Source organism: Scylla paramamosain, chromosome 16 (assembly GCF_035594125.1).
Source record: "Scylla paramamosain isolate STU-SP2022 chromosome 16, ASM3559412v1, whole genome shotgun sequence".
NCBI lineage: Eukaryota > Metazoa > Arthropoda > Malacostraca > Decapoda > Portunidae > Scylla > Scylla paramamosain.
The window spans coordinates 7,727,501-7,745,000 of NC_087166.1; the positions used below are offsets into that span (position 1 = coordinate 7,727,501).

Consider the following 17,500-nt stretch of genomic DNA (forward strand, 5'->3'; position numbering starts at 1 on the left):
TTACGTCATCCCCGCCCGCCACTCCGCCTCGCACCCCTCGTATTTCTTCCTCCTCCCTCCTCCCTCCTCCTCCTCCTACTCCTCCTCTTCCTCTTCTTCTTCCTCCTTCCTTCTCTTCTTCGTACTGTTCTTACTGGTTGTCGTGTTAAATTTGCTTTTCTGTGTGTGTATACTTTTAAATATCACTTTTCTTTTCATTGTTTTCTCCTCTTCCTCCTCCTCCTCTTCCCTTTCTTTTTTTCATATTCTTCCTTCTGTTGCTACTGTTCTTATTGTTAAATTTGCTTCTTTTGTGTATACTCTTGAATTCTCACTTTCCTTTTTATTGTTTTCTCCTCCTCCTCCTCTTCCTCTTCCTGTTTCTCTTCCTCTACTGACCTTACTGGTTCTCTTGTTGAATTTGCTTTTTTCGTGTATTTTTAAAACTTTCACTTTCGTTTTTATTGTTTCGCTTGTTATATTAGTTTTTAATGCCCTTCCTTCTTTCCCTCTCGTTTATACTCCACATACTCTCTCTCTCTCTCTCTCTCTCTCTCTCTCTCTCTCTCTCTCTCTCTCTCTCCCACTGTTCCTGGATTTTTTTTTCATTTCCTTTTAGTGTTTCTCATGTTTTTCCTCCTCTATTTCCTATTTTCCTTTTTTTTTTTATAGTTCACCTCTTGTTAGTCTTCCTCTTCAGCTCCTTCTTTCCCCTTCCACTTTATTTTATTTTATTCTTGTCTGTTCTTTTCTTTCTGCCACTACATGGACTCTCTCTCTCTCTCTCTCTCTCTCTCTCTCTCTCTCTCTCTCTCTCTCTCTCTCTCTCTCTCTCTCTCTCTCTCTCTCTCTTGGTGAAGTTACTCCTCATTCTACACTCACTTCTACTTTTTTTTTATTTTTTATTTATTCAGAAGAAAGTCAGATCCTTCCTTCAAAGCTTCCTTCCCTTCCTTTTTGATTCCTCCTACTGAGTGGATGGATCGATGAATGGCTGGATGGATGGATGGTAGCTGGTTGGATGGATGGAACTCGCCTCTGAGATACGGAAGGAGGATAGGCACGATGAGGAGAAGAATAAGGAGGAGGAAGTCGGGGGATCCTTCAGGGTAGTCAAAGGAGGCGGGCGGAGGGCACCATCTAGCTCCCGGCGGGCGGTCTTTGATGTGTGGCCGCGAAATGGGATTTTTGATGAGCTCTTGAAATGTCGGCGGAAGGTTAAACTTTTGTGACTGGCATTTTCACGTACGTATCTGCTATTTTTTCGATGATGGTGGTGGTGGTGGTGGTGTGGGGAGATTTCTTGCATTGTCCTTTTCGTTTAGCTGTTTTCCCTTTTTTTTTTGTGGCGTCATGTGGTGTCTTTGTTGCAGCGTCTTTAATCAGTCAGTCAGCCAATCATGTTTATTTTTTGGGGCGGTGGGGAATAAGGTTGCTATCTTCTTAGTTACATTTTGCAGTACCATATGATCCCGTTTTCTGCGAAGTCTTACAGCAATCAACCAGTCAGTCGATGGAGAGTTTTTTTTTTTTCTCAACTTTCCTTTTCTCATAGCTCTATTAGTCATTTTTCTACCCATACGAGGAGACAAGCAAGGAGTGTTGACGGAACTGACATCTGTACAGCAGTAACGCCAATTCTAGTAGTATTGTGCTTTTCGTAGATATGCAATCGAAAATAAATTAAAAAAAAGAACCTGTAGAATTGACAAGAATACTCACTTTAGCATTGTCTTTTTTGGATAACTAAGAAAAGAAAGTAACAAAAAATAAATAAATAACTAAGACTACCCATAAAATCAAACGTGCACATCATGAGAACACGAGCACTTCATTTATTTTTTCTCCCCTGCTTCTTTAGTGGATCTCGTATTTAGGACGTTACTCCCACGGTGCGTGTCTCCCATCTTGTCCTCCAACGTGTATCCCCTCTCGTTAACATTCACACCCCACCACTCCGCACCCTATACCCCGCACCCTACACCCCTCACCCCGCACCCTAACCCCTAAACCTCGCACCTCGCACCCCACTCACACCCAAGATCCCGATTCCGAGACATGGCCAAACCTGAGAGCGAATTTACAGCGGCAGAGTGACGGGTGGCAGAGTACGAAGTGGGTTCCCTGAGTACGCCTTCCTTCCTGACGGCGGCGCAGAGTCGGTTTGATTAGACACGAGGCGACATCCACATTAATAACATAACAGAATCGCGTCTCCCCGATGGACGCGCATTACGGGGTTTGTTTGCCTGTTTGTCTGGTTCTCAAGGGTACGATGTTCAGATGCTACATAATTTAATTGACCACTGACGCTGAAGCAGTATGGGGTTAAGTACAGCCATGGCAGCGTATCACACTAACTCACACTGTATTATCTGCTTTTCTTGAATTTTATGAGGTTAAGTATAGACATGTTGGGAGTCTAGTAGAACTATTGTCACACTAACTCACACTGTATTCAGGAATTATGGAAATAACCTAACGCTACTAATATCTAGAGACTGACTTTTTACTTTTGAGCTAAAATTATGACGGTTTTACAAATCGTGAGCCACACAGTAAAGGAATAAACAGTGAAATTAATGAAATGAATTAATCTAAACGTAACCAAACCTAACCTAACCTAAACCTATAATGTAACCTAGCAATCTGATGAAAACGCTAATATCAGTTTGATATTACCTCTGTACTCTCTGCTAGTTTAATCTACGTTCTTTGCTTTTCCTGAATTTTAACCTCTGATCTGAAGTATTAGACATGACAGTTGCTAGAGTCCAAGCAAATGACTTAGCTTGGTATTGAAGGAACACGTTTTTCTTTCTTTCTTTTTTTTTTTTTTTTTTATCCAAGAGAGCTCTGGTCAAGGGCAACAAAAAGTAAGAAAAAAAAAAAAAAATGCCCACTGAGGTGCCAGTCCCTGTAGGAAAGAGCCAAAAGGATTATCTAAAATTGGAAGAGAAGTATCTTGAACCAGTGGTAGTGAAAGATTACTTGATTATCTAATAGCAGGAGTGTCTCTAGTGTGTCATGTTTGTACGTCCCGGTCCAGCGTGTGAGGATGACGATGATGGCTAGATTGTTGTCTTAATTTGGGTCTCCTGCTTCTTATTTCGTTAAAGTCTGGTACTCTTCTTTGTTCCTTAGTCCTTGTTTTTAATGCCAAGGTGTTTATACATGCAAGAAAAAAAGAGCTGCTATTGGCATTATTCCAGTTTCCTAAGAACTTTTTACTTTTATTCATCTTTTTTATCTAGGAAAGTTAAAAAGCTAAGAGTAAGAAGAAAAACTAAATTCTTGACCTTACACCTTCTCTCTCTCTCTCTCTCTCTCTCTCTCTCTCTCTCTCTCTCTCTCTCTCTCTCTCTCTCTCTCTCTCTCTCTCTCTCCACCTGAACTCACACTATCTATCACCTTTATTGCGTTCTTCTCTTCTCCCCTTCTCTTCTCTTTCTTCTTTTCTTGTGTATTTCAATTACTTTTCACTCCTCTTCATCGATTCCCTGCATTTTTACTATTGCTCTGTCATCTCTTTTCTAGTTCTTGATTACATTTTCATAATTTTTTTTTACTTTCTTCCGCTTTTTTTTAAGTTCTCGATAAGTTTAGTATTACATAATTCTTACAACCCCCAGTTTTTTTTTTCTAGCTACTTATTTCTTTTCTTCCTAGTTTTTATACCTATTTTTCATGTGCCCTATATAATTTTTTTTTTTTTTTCATTTTATCCTTCCTTTTCTTTCTTGATTTCTGTACCTCCATACTAGAGTTCTGCATTACTTCACCTTTCCCTAGCTATCCTTCCTTTTCTTCCTTAATTTCTACACATCTATCCTTGTCTTCTACATCGTTTTAACTTTTTTTTTTTTAAACGCTACCTTTTTTTTTTTCTATTCCTACACCATTAACTACCTTATGTTGTGCAATATTTTTTTAACCCTCACAACAGTTACCTACCTTATTTCCTTCCTCACTTTCTTTATTCATAACTTTCCATAACCTTACCTTACTAGTAGTATTCAAGATTCAATTCCTCACCTATTACTCTCCTCACTCTTCATCTTTCAGGTATAAAATATTTTAGATTAGCGTACCTGTATCCTTCCCATATAGTCACATAACCTCCATCTACTCGTACACTTAGCAACATACTCCCTCTTACCCTTCTCTCTTTTTATTCCTCACTTCCTTCCACCGTCCCCCTGGGCCTCCCCCTTAGCATGGAGGACTGGAGAAGCCCCCGAAGCCCCCCAAGCCACGGGTCGAGCCCTTCGTCAGTGTAATAAGATCAAGTTTGCAATGATCAAAGGTTCGGGTGGCTGCGACCCCTGACGTGGCGGCTCCCTTGGGGTTGTGGGACCTACGAAAGGGATGGGGAGGGGGTGCAGGTGAGGAGGAGGAGGAGGAGGAGGAGGAGGAGGAGGAGGAGGAGGAGGAGGAGGAGGAGGAGGAGGAGGAGGAGGAGGAGGAGGTCAGGTGCTGCACGTTTTAGTTAAAATTTTCAAGTGTTATCTTCCTGGTTATCTGTTCGTCCTTTTTTTTTTTTTTTCTTTACGTCTGACTTCCTTTTTTTTCTCCCTCCTCCTCCTCCTCCTCCTCCTCCTCACTATCAAACTTCCGACTTCACTTGAGTCTCATCGTGTAATTAACTTCCCTTCACTTTTTTTCATCTAATTACCATAGGACCTCTCACTCTCTCTCTCTCTCTCTCTCTCTCTCTCTCTCTCTCTCTCTCTCTCTCTCTCTCTCTCTCTCTCTGCATCAAGTGCATCAAGTCTCTATATGATTCTTTCTAAACTTCACTCTTCTCCTTCAGTTTCTTACAATCTCTCTCGTATATCCTCATAAACTCTTTTCATCATTATTTCTTATTTTTTCGAATTCATTCTTACAATTTAATTCCTTTTCACTTCCTCGTTCTCCTTCTTTAGTGCTACCACCACCACCACCAACAAAACCCTTTTTATTTATCTTATTTATATCACTTAAAATCTCCTCCTTTGGCCTCACCATCTCCTCTTCACTGTCCATCTTTCCAGCATTCTTCCCTTGCATCTCCTACTCAAGGCATCTTCTCAACTTCTTGTTAGATTATATAACAGTTATTTCCCTGTCTGTGCCTCTTATGTCTTCCTTTTAAGCCCTGAACGTATTTTTTTTTCTTTTGCATGTTTCTTTTTTGTTTCTCTTTCACCAAAGGATTCTCTCACTATGTCCATGCTACTATTACCGTAATCTTTCTTCTTTTATCTGTTTTTCTAAATTTTCTATTTTTTTTCTTGCAAACATCCTTTCTTTATTGCCGTGTCTTTTTTCAATTTCCTATTACTACTGAACTCTATTACAATGTCTAAATAAAATATTCCTGCTATTCTCTCTCTTTCATTACATGTGTTATTCTCCACTCCCTTTAACTTACTCCCTTTATTATACGAACAGAAATTATATGTTTCCATTTCTGTTTATCTTTTTAACTTCCACAGTACTCGACAGTAACATCTACTTTAACAAATTTCCTTTCCTTCCATTTCCTCTCATTACTTGTGCTTCTTTCCTTCCTAGTTATTATCAGGTTCTTCCTCTTTTCATTATACGAACACTTTACTACTTTATTCCTCTATATCTTTTCTCCAATTTGCTTTTTATCTAAGGGCACTTTTATCTACATCTACATCACATCCTTTCATTACATCCCTACGTTACACCTGTGCTCTTACCTATACTCCTTTACAAGAACTTTCTGTCTTTCTCATTTACTGCCTCGTCGTCTCTCCCTCCGTCGTAACCTTCCCTAGCGGCATCTGGCAGCCCAAGAATCCATAGGTGTGCAATTTCGGTGACTGGCGACGTTGATCAAGTTGGTGTATGTTAATTAGGAAGCGGATGACGAGTCGGTCGGCGTGTCGCAGGTATTGTGCGACTAATGAGTTGAGACGAACCAATTTCAACTTCGACGCCAGGTGGAGGGCCCGAGTAAACTGCCAATAGAATGAAACTTGGAGACTCAAATTGACCTGAGGTTGGCTGGGCTTTGTCTGTGTGCTCGGCCGTGGCACTTGGTGGTGTGTGTGTGTGTGTGTGTGTGTGTGTGTGTGTGTGTGTGTGTGTGTGTGTGTGTGTGTGTGTGTGTGTGTGTGTGTGTGTGTGTGTGTGTGTGTGTGTGTGTGTGTGTGTGTGTGTGTGTGGCCAGATGAAGGGAAGGACAAAGGCATAGAAGTTTGTTTGGTTGTTGTTGATTTGTTTTTGATGTGTGTGTGTGTGTGTGTGTGTGTGTGTGTGTGTGTGTGTGTGTGTGTGTGTGTGTGTGTGTGTGTGTGTGTGTGTTTAGTGGGTTGTTAAAGGAAATTTCCTGAAAGAAAAGTAAGGATAAATGAATCATGTGACGAAAGAAAAGAACTAAAGGAAAGAAGGGGACACAGTCAGTTAAAGGATAGCTGAATGGCTACAGAAAGTACGTTAAAGGAGCCAAATCATCATAAACAACCTCAACTACTCCACTCTATGATTCTCTTGCAGTGGAATCATAACGGCTGATGATAATGATGATATTGCACCCTTTGCTTCCTACTTTCTCTCTCTCACTTTAAAAAAAATCGTCACACGGACCATTTATCTCTTTAATACCTCGTAACATATCCCAGTCCGCACGAGAGCACAAACTAGTGGAGAAAATTACATGGAATAAGAAAGAAGTGGAGGCAGGAGAGAAAGGATAGGCGGGAGAGGCAGTCAGTCCTTTCACCTCCACTTCCACCTCCACCACATCAACACCACCACCACTACCATCACCACCTAGACAAAGGCCTGCCCACAATACCACTTGATTGACAGGGCAATTCGTCTCGGGGAGGAGGACTTCCATCGGCAGGAGACAAACAGTGCTGCCAACACGTCCAAAACAGAGCGTCGGGTGGTGAGACAAGAACCCATGACCTACATCGAGGCGCTCTGACGTCTACCACTGCTATGCGAATCCGCTTTGCTGTGATTATTCAAGAAAAGGAAAGGTCCAGTGCGCTTCTCCGCTGAGCCGTAAGGGGAGTGAGGAGTGGGCGCGTGGGTGTTGGCAACGGTGGTGACAGAGGAGAATAAATGGGTGGGGGAGAGGACATGATACATCACGTCCTCACTGGAGTCAAATGCAGCGCCAGATGAGACTCAGTTATGGATGATGGACCCGCGCGTGCACTCCTTGCCGTCACCCCTCGATGACCGTTTGTGGGAGTCACGTTCTGAATCACGTCTCATACTCTGACCGACTTCCGTGTTCTCTTGGAGTGTCTTTTCTTTTCATATTGTTTTCCGTAAGCTTTGTTTTTCATTACTGTTTGAAGTTTCCCGTTTGTCCTTCCTACCTTCTTTTTTTCTTTTATTCTTTGTTTTGTTGATACTCTAAGCAAATTCCTGTTAACAATCAGGATAGGATGAAAAAAAATGGGTTGAAGCTTAAAGAAACGTTGGGCTTGGTTCTCAAATAGAGTGATATATGAATGGAATAGACGCAGTAATCAGCTTGTTAAAGCCGAGTCATTAGAGGTTTTAAAATATTAGATAAATTTTTTGGATGAGGGGTGGAAATAGGTGAGTTTCATGCTGGGACCGCCACGTGTAGACCAAATGACTTCTTGCAGCTTTCCTTATTTGCTTATGTTCTTATGTTCTCTGGCTGATAGGTCTCCTTACTGTTTTTTTTTTTTTATATTGTATTCCTTACGCCCTGACGTTCATTATCCTTTATTGTTTTTCATCTCTTTCTTACTATTAATTTTTCAAGACTTGTTTTCGTTATCAGTTGCATAAATCACGTTTAAAGTTTGTTATGGCTTTCAGTAAGGGCACCATAATCATAATAACTCTTTTCTTAATCTTTTTTTAGCGTTTTTTCTACTTCTTGTTCGTGTTCCAGTTCTTGTTTATATTCTTCTTGTTCTTGTTCCTTTCTGTTTGCGAGACCAAGACACCCTGAAAACAAACAAACAAACAAACAAAAAAACTACTACTGCTACTACCACCACCACCACTACTACTACTACTACTACTACTACTACTACTACTACCACCACTACTACTACTACTACTACTACTATTACTACTACTACTACTACCAAATACTACATATGACTGATGCTCAACAATGCCACTGGTTAAGTGGAGATGTTAAGATGTGAAGATAATGCGCGGGTTGTAAGATCATATATTCCGAGGCATGAATGAACCGTGAAGAGAATGCTCTCAAGGAATGACACTCGAAATCTTTGTTCCTTATAACCTTGATCAACAGTACGTATTACCCAACGTAAATACGTACGTACCTGTGGTTGATATTTCTGATGTCTCTTCTTCCTGGTTTACTTGCTGGCTCGCCTCCTGAAAAAAAAAAAGTTAAAATGGGAATTATTTATGTTATATAAGATAAAGCGTTATTTATTTATTTTTTGTGTAGTTGTATGGTTGTTAATTGAATGACTGATTGGTTGACTGATTATTTGATTTAAAAAGCAGTTGAAGTATATTTCTTTATTTGTGTAATATTACTTTTAATCATTACTAGAGGCCTTGTGTCGTCCTTACTTTTTATACTTGTTCTTCTTGTTCTTGTTCTTGTTCTTCTTTCTCTCGTTCTTCTTCTTCTCCTTTCCCATCCTTTTTTTCTTCTGCTATAAATACTAATGCTGATGCTTCTGTTATCACCACCACCAGCACCACCACCACCACAACCACCACCACTACTGCTACTACTACTACTACTACTACTACTACTACTACTACTACTACTACTACTACATCACCACCATCACTGCTACTACTACTACTACTACTACTACTACTACTACTACTACTACTACTACTACTACTATAACTACTCCCACTACACCACCACCACTGCCACCACTACCACCATTATCACCACCACTACCAGACTCATTAGCACCTTCGAATCAGCAGCCAATTACTTGAGGAAGAGTTTTTGGGGAGCGGGCGCCCGTCACCTCCTGCTTGGTCAGCATCCCTCCCCATCCCTGCCCTTCAGAAGGCCGCGCGCCCATCATAACTCACGCGGGAGGGGTGAGTGGTAAATTGGTGTGTGATGTATTATTGAAGTAATCATGAATAATCCCTCAGTGTCACTCTCTCCACCGTCAGGAGTTTGTCACCAATGCAGCTTCCTCTTCCTCCTCCTCGTTCTCGTCCTTGTCTATCTCCTCTCTTAGTACCTTCCTCCTCTTCTTTTTCCTCTTATTGTTTCTTGTTTTACTTATGTTTGTGTCTGGTTTGGGAAGCATCATGATGGAAACCTCTCTTAGTTTTTCTCTTACACTTTTTTTAATTTCTTCTTCTTCTACTTCTTCATCACCATCTTTTTTTTTCTTCGTCTTCTTGTAGCATATGTTTGCTTCCAAGAGGTTTCACGCCCAAAAGGAAGGAACATAATTGACAATAAAAGGGAACAAGAAGCAAGAGGGAAAGTAAAAATTGTGGCAACAGATACAAAGAAATGCACGATGAAGAGGAACCACCATCACCACCACCACCACCACCTCCACCACCAGCACCACCACCACCACCACTATCATCATCATCATCGTCATCATCATCATCAACATCAACATCAAAAATAATAGGTGTAACGGTGTATCATCATCAACCCCTCCTCCTCTTCCTCCTCCTCCTCACCACCATCATCATCATCATCATCACCATCAACAGCAGCAACAGGAGCAGCAGCCAGGACAACAAGGCGAAGGGAAAGAGCAAACGTTTAAATCACATAAAAGTCACAGAGAAACTGATACAAGACTGGAGAGAGAGAGAGAGAGAGAGAGAGAGAGAGAGAGAGAGAGAGAGAGAGAGAGAGAGAGAGAGAGAGAGAGAGAGAGAGAGAGAGAGAGAGAGAGAGAGAGAGAGGAGGGTGGGAGAGGGGGAGGGGCACAGTGGGGAAGCTCGAGCCTAATGAATAGACTGAGGGAAAAAAAGAGGGAGTGGGGGAATTTTAATATTTACAGAGGCGATAAACCTGACAACTCCACGTGTAAGCAAATTGAATAATAAATTTCACAGAAAACCTCCCATGCTAACTTCTCATTAGAGGTTTCCCTAGAAGCTAATGCCTGTATCCCGTTGTGCTGGTTTACGTCTGCCCGACGCTCTTTCCTCCTCCTAGCCGCCCGCCAGCGAGTTGAAAAGACCACCACTCAACCCAATAACTCTCCGAAATATGTGGTAAACTAAGAGATTTATTCCCCAGCCTTGGCAGATCCCGAAATTGCGCCTTGGAGTAGGATATTCCGGGGAGGAGAGGAAGAGATTTACCTTCCGTGGCCGTGAGCGAGGAGGGAAAACAGGGAGATGGTGGTGGTTGTGATGGTAGTCGTAGTAGTAGTAGTAGTAGGAGTGCTGGTGGTCGTGGTGGTGGTGGTGGTGTCGCGGCTCAACCTGGCAGCGAAGGGACGTGGATGAGGCAGCAGCGGGCGCACGTAAATACAGGGCAATATCATCGCGGCAACGCCTTCCGCTGCTCACACTCTCACTCGGGCACGTGAGGCGGTGAAATTCTCTCGCGTTTTGTATCTTGGAGGTGAAAAAAACGCTGACGGGCTAAATTTTCTTTCGTATATTAAAAAAAAAGGGATAAAAAAACAATCGATTACAATCCTAAATCCATACACGTCCTATAGTTTATGCCTCTTTTTATCACAGTCTCTACTTCTCCCGCTGCATAAGAAGAGAAAACACACACAAAACTACACCAATAAAATGTGGTGAAAGAGTAAACTTGGAGCATCAGCCGACAATCCTCACGTATCTACCAAGACTTCCAAGGTTCTAAACGTACAGTAGACGCCAGTAGATCCCAGCAGACGTCCCCGCCCACCCCGAAGCAGGCCGTACTTGAGGCAGGAGCAGGTACCTTCACCACCTGCTACAAATACGCCGGGAAATATAAGCAAGAGAGAGAAACGCAGCGGCTAAAATATGAACAGCCCCCAACTTGTCTCCCATAAATTTCCCCTCACTCCAGCCACCTTCCAGCCGCGGTAATTTGTGGGGAGGGGAAGGGATGGGAGGGATAGGATGAGGAGGGATGGGAGGGGAAGGTAAGGGTGCACTGGAAAGGGTGGAGTGGGGTGGTGGGGTGGAGCGTGCAGGAGGGGAAAGGAGAGAGAGGGAGAGGAGAGAGTGGGAGGGAGGGTCTGGATGCTGGAGGGCTTGAGGGGTTCTCTTCCTCCTCCTCTCCCTCCTCCCCTTTCCAACCTCCACCTTACCTAAAAAAAAGAAAAAAAAAGAAAAAAGAAAATATTATTTCGGAGTTAATAAACACACGCACCTGAACGGGAAGTGGGTAAGGAAAAACATGTAGATTCCTGAGTACAGGGAGTCACACACACACACACACACACACACACACACACACACACACACACACACACACACACACACACACAAATGGAAACCTAAGAAAATCTCTCTCTCTCTCTCTCTCTCTCTCTCTCTCTCTCTCTCTCTCTCTCTCTCTCTCTCTCTCTCTCTCTTAATTTCGTTGCAATATCTCGATCTATTCTCCTATGCCTGAGTTAATGGACTGTTGCATTCTCCTCTTTTAAGTGCCTCAAAATACTTTCTGCTTCGTTGTTACTTGATTAAAAACACATTATTTACGCCTAAAGGACATAAAGGACACGGGGAGGTCGTTATGGCATAAACCTGCATGTATAAAGGACAAACAAATTCACGTCTTTTCATTTTCCTTTCTTTACTAAGTTTTCTCTGTTCCTTTTCTCTTCTCTTTTCCTGACTTTACCTTTCCCTTCATCTCCCTCCTCCTCCCCTTTTTTTCTTTTCTTGCATTGTTTAGTTTTTGTTTCTTCATCCTGTTTAATTTTTCTTTCTCTTCTTTCTTTCCCAGATTTATTATTTTGATAGGTGTGTTTTCTTTTATTTTCCTCTTTTCATAATTTTCAAGATATACCTCCTTTTTCATTTATCTTTTCTTCTCTGCGTTGTATATCAATTTATTTCTGTCTTTCTTTTTTTTTATAATTTTAATCAATGTTTGTTTTTATTAGTATTTCAAGTCTATCTCCTTTTCCCACTTCCTTCAAAGACCAACTCATTTTTCAACCATTTTTTCTTTTCTTATACTTACTAAATTCTTACGAGATACTTCTTCCTTCTCTCTTTCCGTTCCTCTTTCATTCCCATAAACCAAATATACACGCTTTTCCTTCTATTCCTTCATCCTAATGGACAAATCACTAGAAACCACCATTTTCTTTTGTCCCTTTTCCTTTCCACCACAAATAAAATGACAATTCCCCACACATCACACACTTCTCTTTTCCTGCTCTCTCTAACACAAATAAAACATAAGTATACACTTCCCTTTACTTCCCTTCCTCTTGTTTCCCTCCCTGCCGTAAGTAAGCCTCCTTCTCCTACCTCCCCCCACTCTCCCCTCCTTTCCCTCTGTCTCTGTTCCATCACTGGTAATATTTTTTGTTGGTGGTGGTGGTGGTGGTGGTGGTGCGAGGGTGGCTGATTAATTCCGACTCTTTTGCTTCACTCTTTCGACGCTGAAATTAGACTCTGGATTTCTACGGATTCACAAAACGGTTCGGCCATTCATTTGCAAAAGATCCGCCGCTCAGTTACTTTGTTGACGGGAAGGGGAGAGATTGGTTGCCCCAGGAATAATTAGAAGTAATTGGCTGAAGAAGAAGGAGGAGGAGGAGGGGGAGGAGGAGGAGGAAGAGGAGGAGATGAAAAATGAAGTAAGAAGTAAAGGAAGCAGGTAAAAAGAGGATCAATAAAAGGAATAAAAGAAAAAAATAATAAAACAGGATACAGAAGAACAAGTATGTAATAAGATCTGTTATTAATGGAGGAGGAGGAGGAGGAGGAGGAGGAGGAGGAGGAGGAGGAGGAGGAGGAGGAGGAATCTTACATAGAATCCTTTTTTGATTTACTTTTAAGAGAAATAATAGTGTAGTGAAAATATTGAAGATTATTACTTTTGTTCTGACACACTATAATCTCTCTCTCTCTCTCTCTCTCTCTCTCTCTCTCTCTCTCTCTGTGTGTGTCAAAAAGTCACGCTACATTACTTCTTATTCAAATTTCCTGATTCGCGGCTGCAACACTCCGATTCTCGCCACAATACTAAGACGGGGAGAGAACAAATCATGACTCTTCAAATACGCGGTCTTAGCTACACTGACGAAATAATGCGACTCAAATATACACTAATTATAATCACCATGGCGATCCATTTCCTCCTCCTTCTCCTCGTGCTCCTCCTCTTCGTTCTTGTTCTTCCTCTTCTGTTAAACTGAACTGTGGTAATCATTCTTCCGCATACTCCTCCTCGTCTTGCTGCTCCTCTTCCTTCTTCCTCTACTAAACTGAATTGTAGGTAATCAAACACCCCAAGAAAAAAATCTAAATGTATGTTATTATTTGGAATCCATTGTAATTCCTTATGAAAATCCTTGTTCTTTTTTTTTCTTCCTTTCCTTCTCCCTCCAGCTCTGTAAATGCAATAAATAATACATGATGATAATTTACACCTCAGAAAAGTTTGAGTTTTGAAAGTTCGACGTCAGAATGATCTAATTTCAGTGCTGCGAGGAGTGACGGGTTGTCTGGTTGTCTTTTTTTCCTTCATGTTCTTCCTCCTCCAACTGTCTTACTACAATAAATAATGTATAATGATAATTTACACCCGAGAAAAAAGTTGGAGTTTGACATCAGAGTGATCGAATTTCAGTGACGGAGGGAGTGAAGGATCATCTGTTTGTCTTTTTCTTTTCTCTCTCCTTCTATCTTTGTGAATACAATAAATAATACGAGATGATCATTTACACCTAAGAGAAAATATGTCTTGAAAGTTTGGTCTCATAGTGATATAATTTCAGTGATATGAGAGGGAAGGTCTGTGTTTGACTATATATTTTTTTGTCTCTATCCTTCCAACTCATCGATAAAAAAAAAAAAATAATACGAGGTAATAATTTAAACCTAAGAGAAAATATATCTTGAAAGTTTGTCTCACAGTGATCTAATATTAGTGACGTGGGAGGAAATGTTTGTCTGTTTGTCTCTATTTTCTCTCCATCCAGCTTGAATGCAATAAACAAAACACCATGATAATTTACACCTATGAGGAGATATGGCTTGAAAATTTGATCTCAGAATGATCCAATTTCGGTGACGGTGGGAGGGGGAAATTATCTGCTCCTGTCACTTTTTTTCTGTTTTCCTCCCTCTTTGTCCTTTTAGCTCTCTAGATGCAATAAATAATACGCCATGATAATTTACAACTAGGAGAAGATAAGACTTTAAATTTCGATTCAGAATGATCCAATTTCGTGGGCAGTGGAAAAGAGGGATTATCTGTTTATCTGTTATTTTTTTTTTCTCTCTGCCTCTCTCCTTCCAGCCCATAAATGCAATACATGATGATCATTCCCACCCGAGAAAAGACATGCCTTGAAAATTAGACCTCAGAATGATGCACTTTCGTAGACAATAGGAGATAGAAATAACCTGTTTCTCTATTTTCTTTTTTTCCTTCAATTTTTCCCTTTTTCAGCTGCCTAAACACAACACACCATTATAATTCCCACCTAAGATGAGACATGACTTCAAAATTCGAACTCTGAGTGATGCAATATCGCGGACGAACGGAGGGAGGGACGGGGTGTCTGTCAGTGGGCTGATGGCGAGTGGCGATGGCGATGATCAGACATTGTTATCCATTACACGCGCCGCTGCTCCCTCCCTCCGGTCTCCCGCGTGTACCAACAGGACGCCAATATGTATTAGTGGAGGTATACATCAATTTGGTCGCCGCCCTGGGCAACACATGCAATTTATCTCTGAAAGTTCCGGGCCTGCCAGGGTTGTCCTCCTCCTCCTTCTCCTCCTCCTCCTCCTCCTCCCGCCGTCCCTCTCCTCCCTCTCCGTCACTGCTGCTCCTCTCTCACTCATCGCTGCCGCCAGTCGTAACAGCAGCAGGCAGCCTCGTCTTCCCCTCCACACCTGCACCACACTGCACCACTGCCACAAGGGGACCGCCGACCCCCTCCATATGTCTCTTTTTTTTTCTTGTCTCCCGAACGTGAACATACATACATATAGACAGACATAGACTGACAGACAGACAAACAGACAGACAGACAGGCAGAAAGTCATACACACACACACACACACACACACACACACACACACACACACACACACACACACACACACACATACACACACACACACACACACACACACACACACACACACACACAAACAAACAAACAAACAAACATACACACACACACACACATATAAAAATGTATAGAAAACTGACTTTATTGACTGTTGGTAATTAAGATCATTGTTATCATCAGCAACAACATGAAAGAAAATAAAAAAAACACGAGAGCAACAATAACTGGAAGAAGAAGAAGAAGAAGAAGAAGAAGAAGAAGAAGAAGAAGAAGAAGAAGAAGAAGAAGAAGAAGAAGAAGAAGAAGAAGAAGAAGAAGAAGAAGAAGAAGAAGAAGAAGAAGAAGAAGAAGAAGAAGAAGAAGAAGAAGAAGAAGAAGAAGAAGAAGAAGAAGAAGAAGAAGAAGAAGAAGAAGAAGAAGAAGAAGAAGAAGAAGAAGAAGAAGAAGAAGAAGAAGAAGAAGAAGAAGAAGAAGAAGAAGAAGAAGAAGAAGAAGAAGAAGAAGAAGAAGAAGAAGAAGAAGAAGAAGAAGAAGAAGAAGAAGAAGAAGAAGAAGAAGAAGAAGAAGAAGAAGAAGAAGAAGAAGAAGAAGAAGAAGAAGAAGAAGAAGAAGAAGAAGAAGAAGAAGAAGAAGAAGAAGAAGAAGAAGAAGAAGAAGAAGAAGAAGAAGAAGAAGAAGAAGAAGAAGAAGAAGAAGAAGAAGAAGAAGAAGAAGAAGAAGAAGAAGAAGAAGAAGAAGAAGAAGAAGAAGAAGAAGAAGAAGAAGAAGAAGAAGAAGAAGAAGAAGAAGAAGAAGAAGAAGAAGAAGAAGACAACAACAACATTTTCTTTTATTTTCCTTTCTGATATTTTTATGGTGATTTTTATTCACCGGCGGCACTGTACAGGTCACTACACTCAGGAATGCTGGCTAATTGTACTGATGCAACCAATACCGCAATACAGGAAATATATGTGCGTTTAGTGACGAGCTATTAATTTAGTTACAAAAATCTTAAAACACCGTGCATGTAAAGGCAGTCCGCACCCAGACCGCGCTGGCAGCAGCAACCTCCCGCCTCGGTTGGAGGCGTGTGGGGCACCTTCGCTGCCGCTGCGCCACCGCTCGTAAAGAAAAAATGAAAGAAATCTGACCAAAACACTCCCCACTCCTTCCTCTCGGTTTTGTTTACAGAATAAGAAATGAATTGATGTGTGGCGGCGATAGCGCACGACGCACACCAACACTCGGGCTGCTGCCGCCGCTGGCCCGCGGGAAGAGCACACACGAGGAACAATGACAAAAAACCCCGCTTAGTATGCGGCGGCACAGTCACGCCAGAAACCACCGAGGTAATTTAACAGTTTTAGTCCCCATGTTAGGGTTAGCTGCCGACGGAGAGCGAAGAGAGTGCCGCCTCCCACAGAGCACTCGGCCACAGAGGCGTGGTGACATGGTGAGGCCACGGCGCCGCCCTGTGAGGAATGCAGCATCTTGAGAGTAAATTTACTCAATCATCATTCAACTTATTGATTTCTAGTTGTAGTCGTCTCACATTCCTCTCGGCAGCAGCCAGCAGAAGGAGTGTGATTTGCAAACAATACAGTGTTGGGTATGCCGCCGCACGTCCGCAGGCACCAACACCAGGTATCTGCCGGACACCGCGGCCAGCCCTTCGCCCTCCCTCCCCCAAGGGACCCCAGCAACCCTCCCAGAGACACTGGGGGAATGAGCACTGCCTTTGTATGGTACAGTTTCAGACAACCCTAGTAAAGACTGGCAGTATCACAAAGCCAGTGCAGTCAGCATTTTCAAGAGCATAACAGGAATGGACATTACAGTTCTTAATGGGCGAGAAAAGTAACAATCTGGGTCAAATCCTTGAAATCCTGCAATGAATCACGATATCATCACAGCTTTCAAAATGGAATGCTTTGATAAGGCCGATTTTAACACATGATATTTACACATTGACAAATGTGCAGAGATAATACAATCTTCCTCCAGTCCTCGAACCTAAGAGGAAAAAAAAGTTTCCCAATTTGGCAGCGGGCGTGACGAGGGAGCAGGGGGAGAGACGGAAGGGAGCCGTGGCCTTCTCCCCTTCCTCTCCCCTCCTCTCCCCACCCCTACCGTGCCTTTCTCATTGCACGGGTCTCGTAACTTGTGACGACTTAGCCGGACAGGACATTTCAAGAAGAGGTCGCAATAAAAGCGTCATTACGAGGAGCATCATTCACATTAGTGGACATAACGTGTGAGGTGACGGCGGCTGGACAAAGGCCGCTAGACGAGGTGCCCTGATGGTGCCTCGCGATAGTCCC

At 42.1% G+C, this 17,500-nt stretch overlaps 1 long non-coding RNA gene across 1 annotated transcript in view; it reads right to left on the bottom strand.

Annotated features, from left to right (window-relative positions):
• Positions 1–8,348, bottom strand: part of LOC135107803 (uncharacterized) — a 47,233-nt gene extending 38,885 nt beyond the window's left edge. Inside the window, exon 1 of the long non-coding RNA XR_010271998.1 lies at positions 8,289–8,348. This is a non-coding gene — a long non-coding RNA (uncharacterized LOC135107803). The remainder of the gene's footprint in view (positions 1–8,288) is intronic.
• Positions 8,349–17,500: the final 9,152 nt, after the last annotated feature.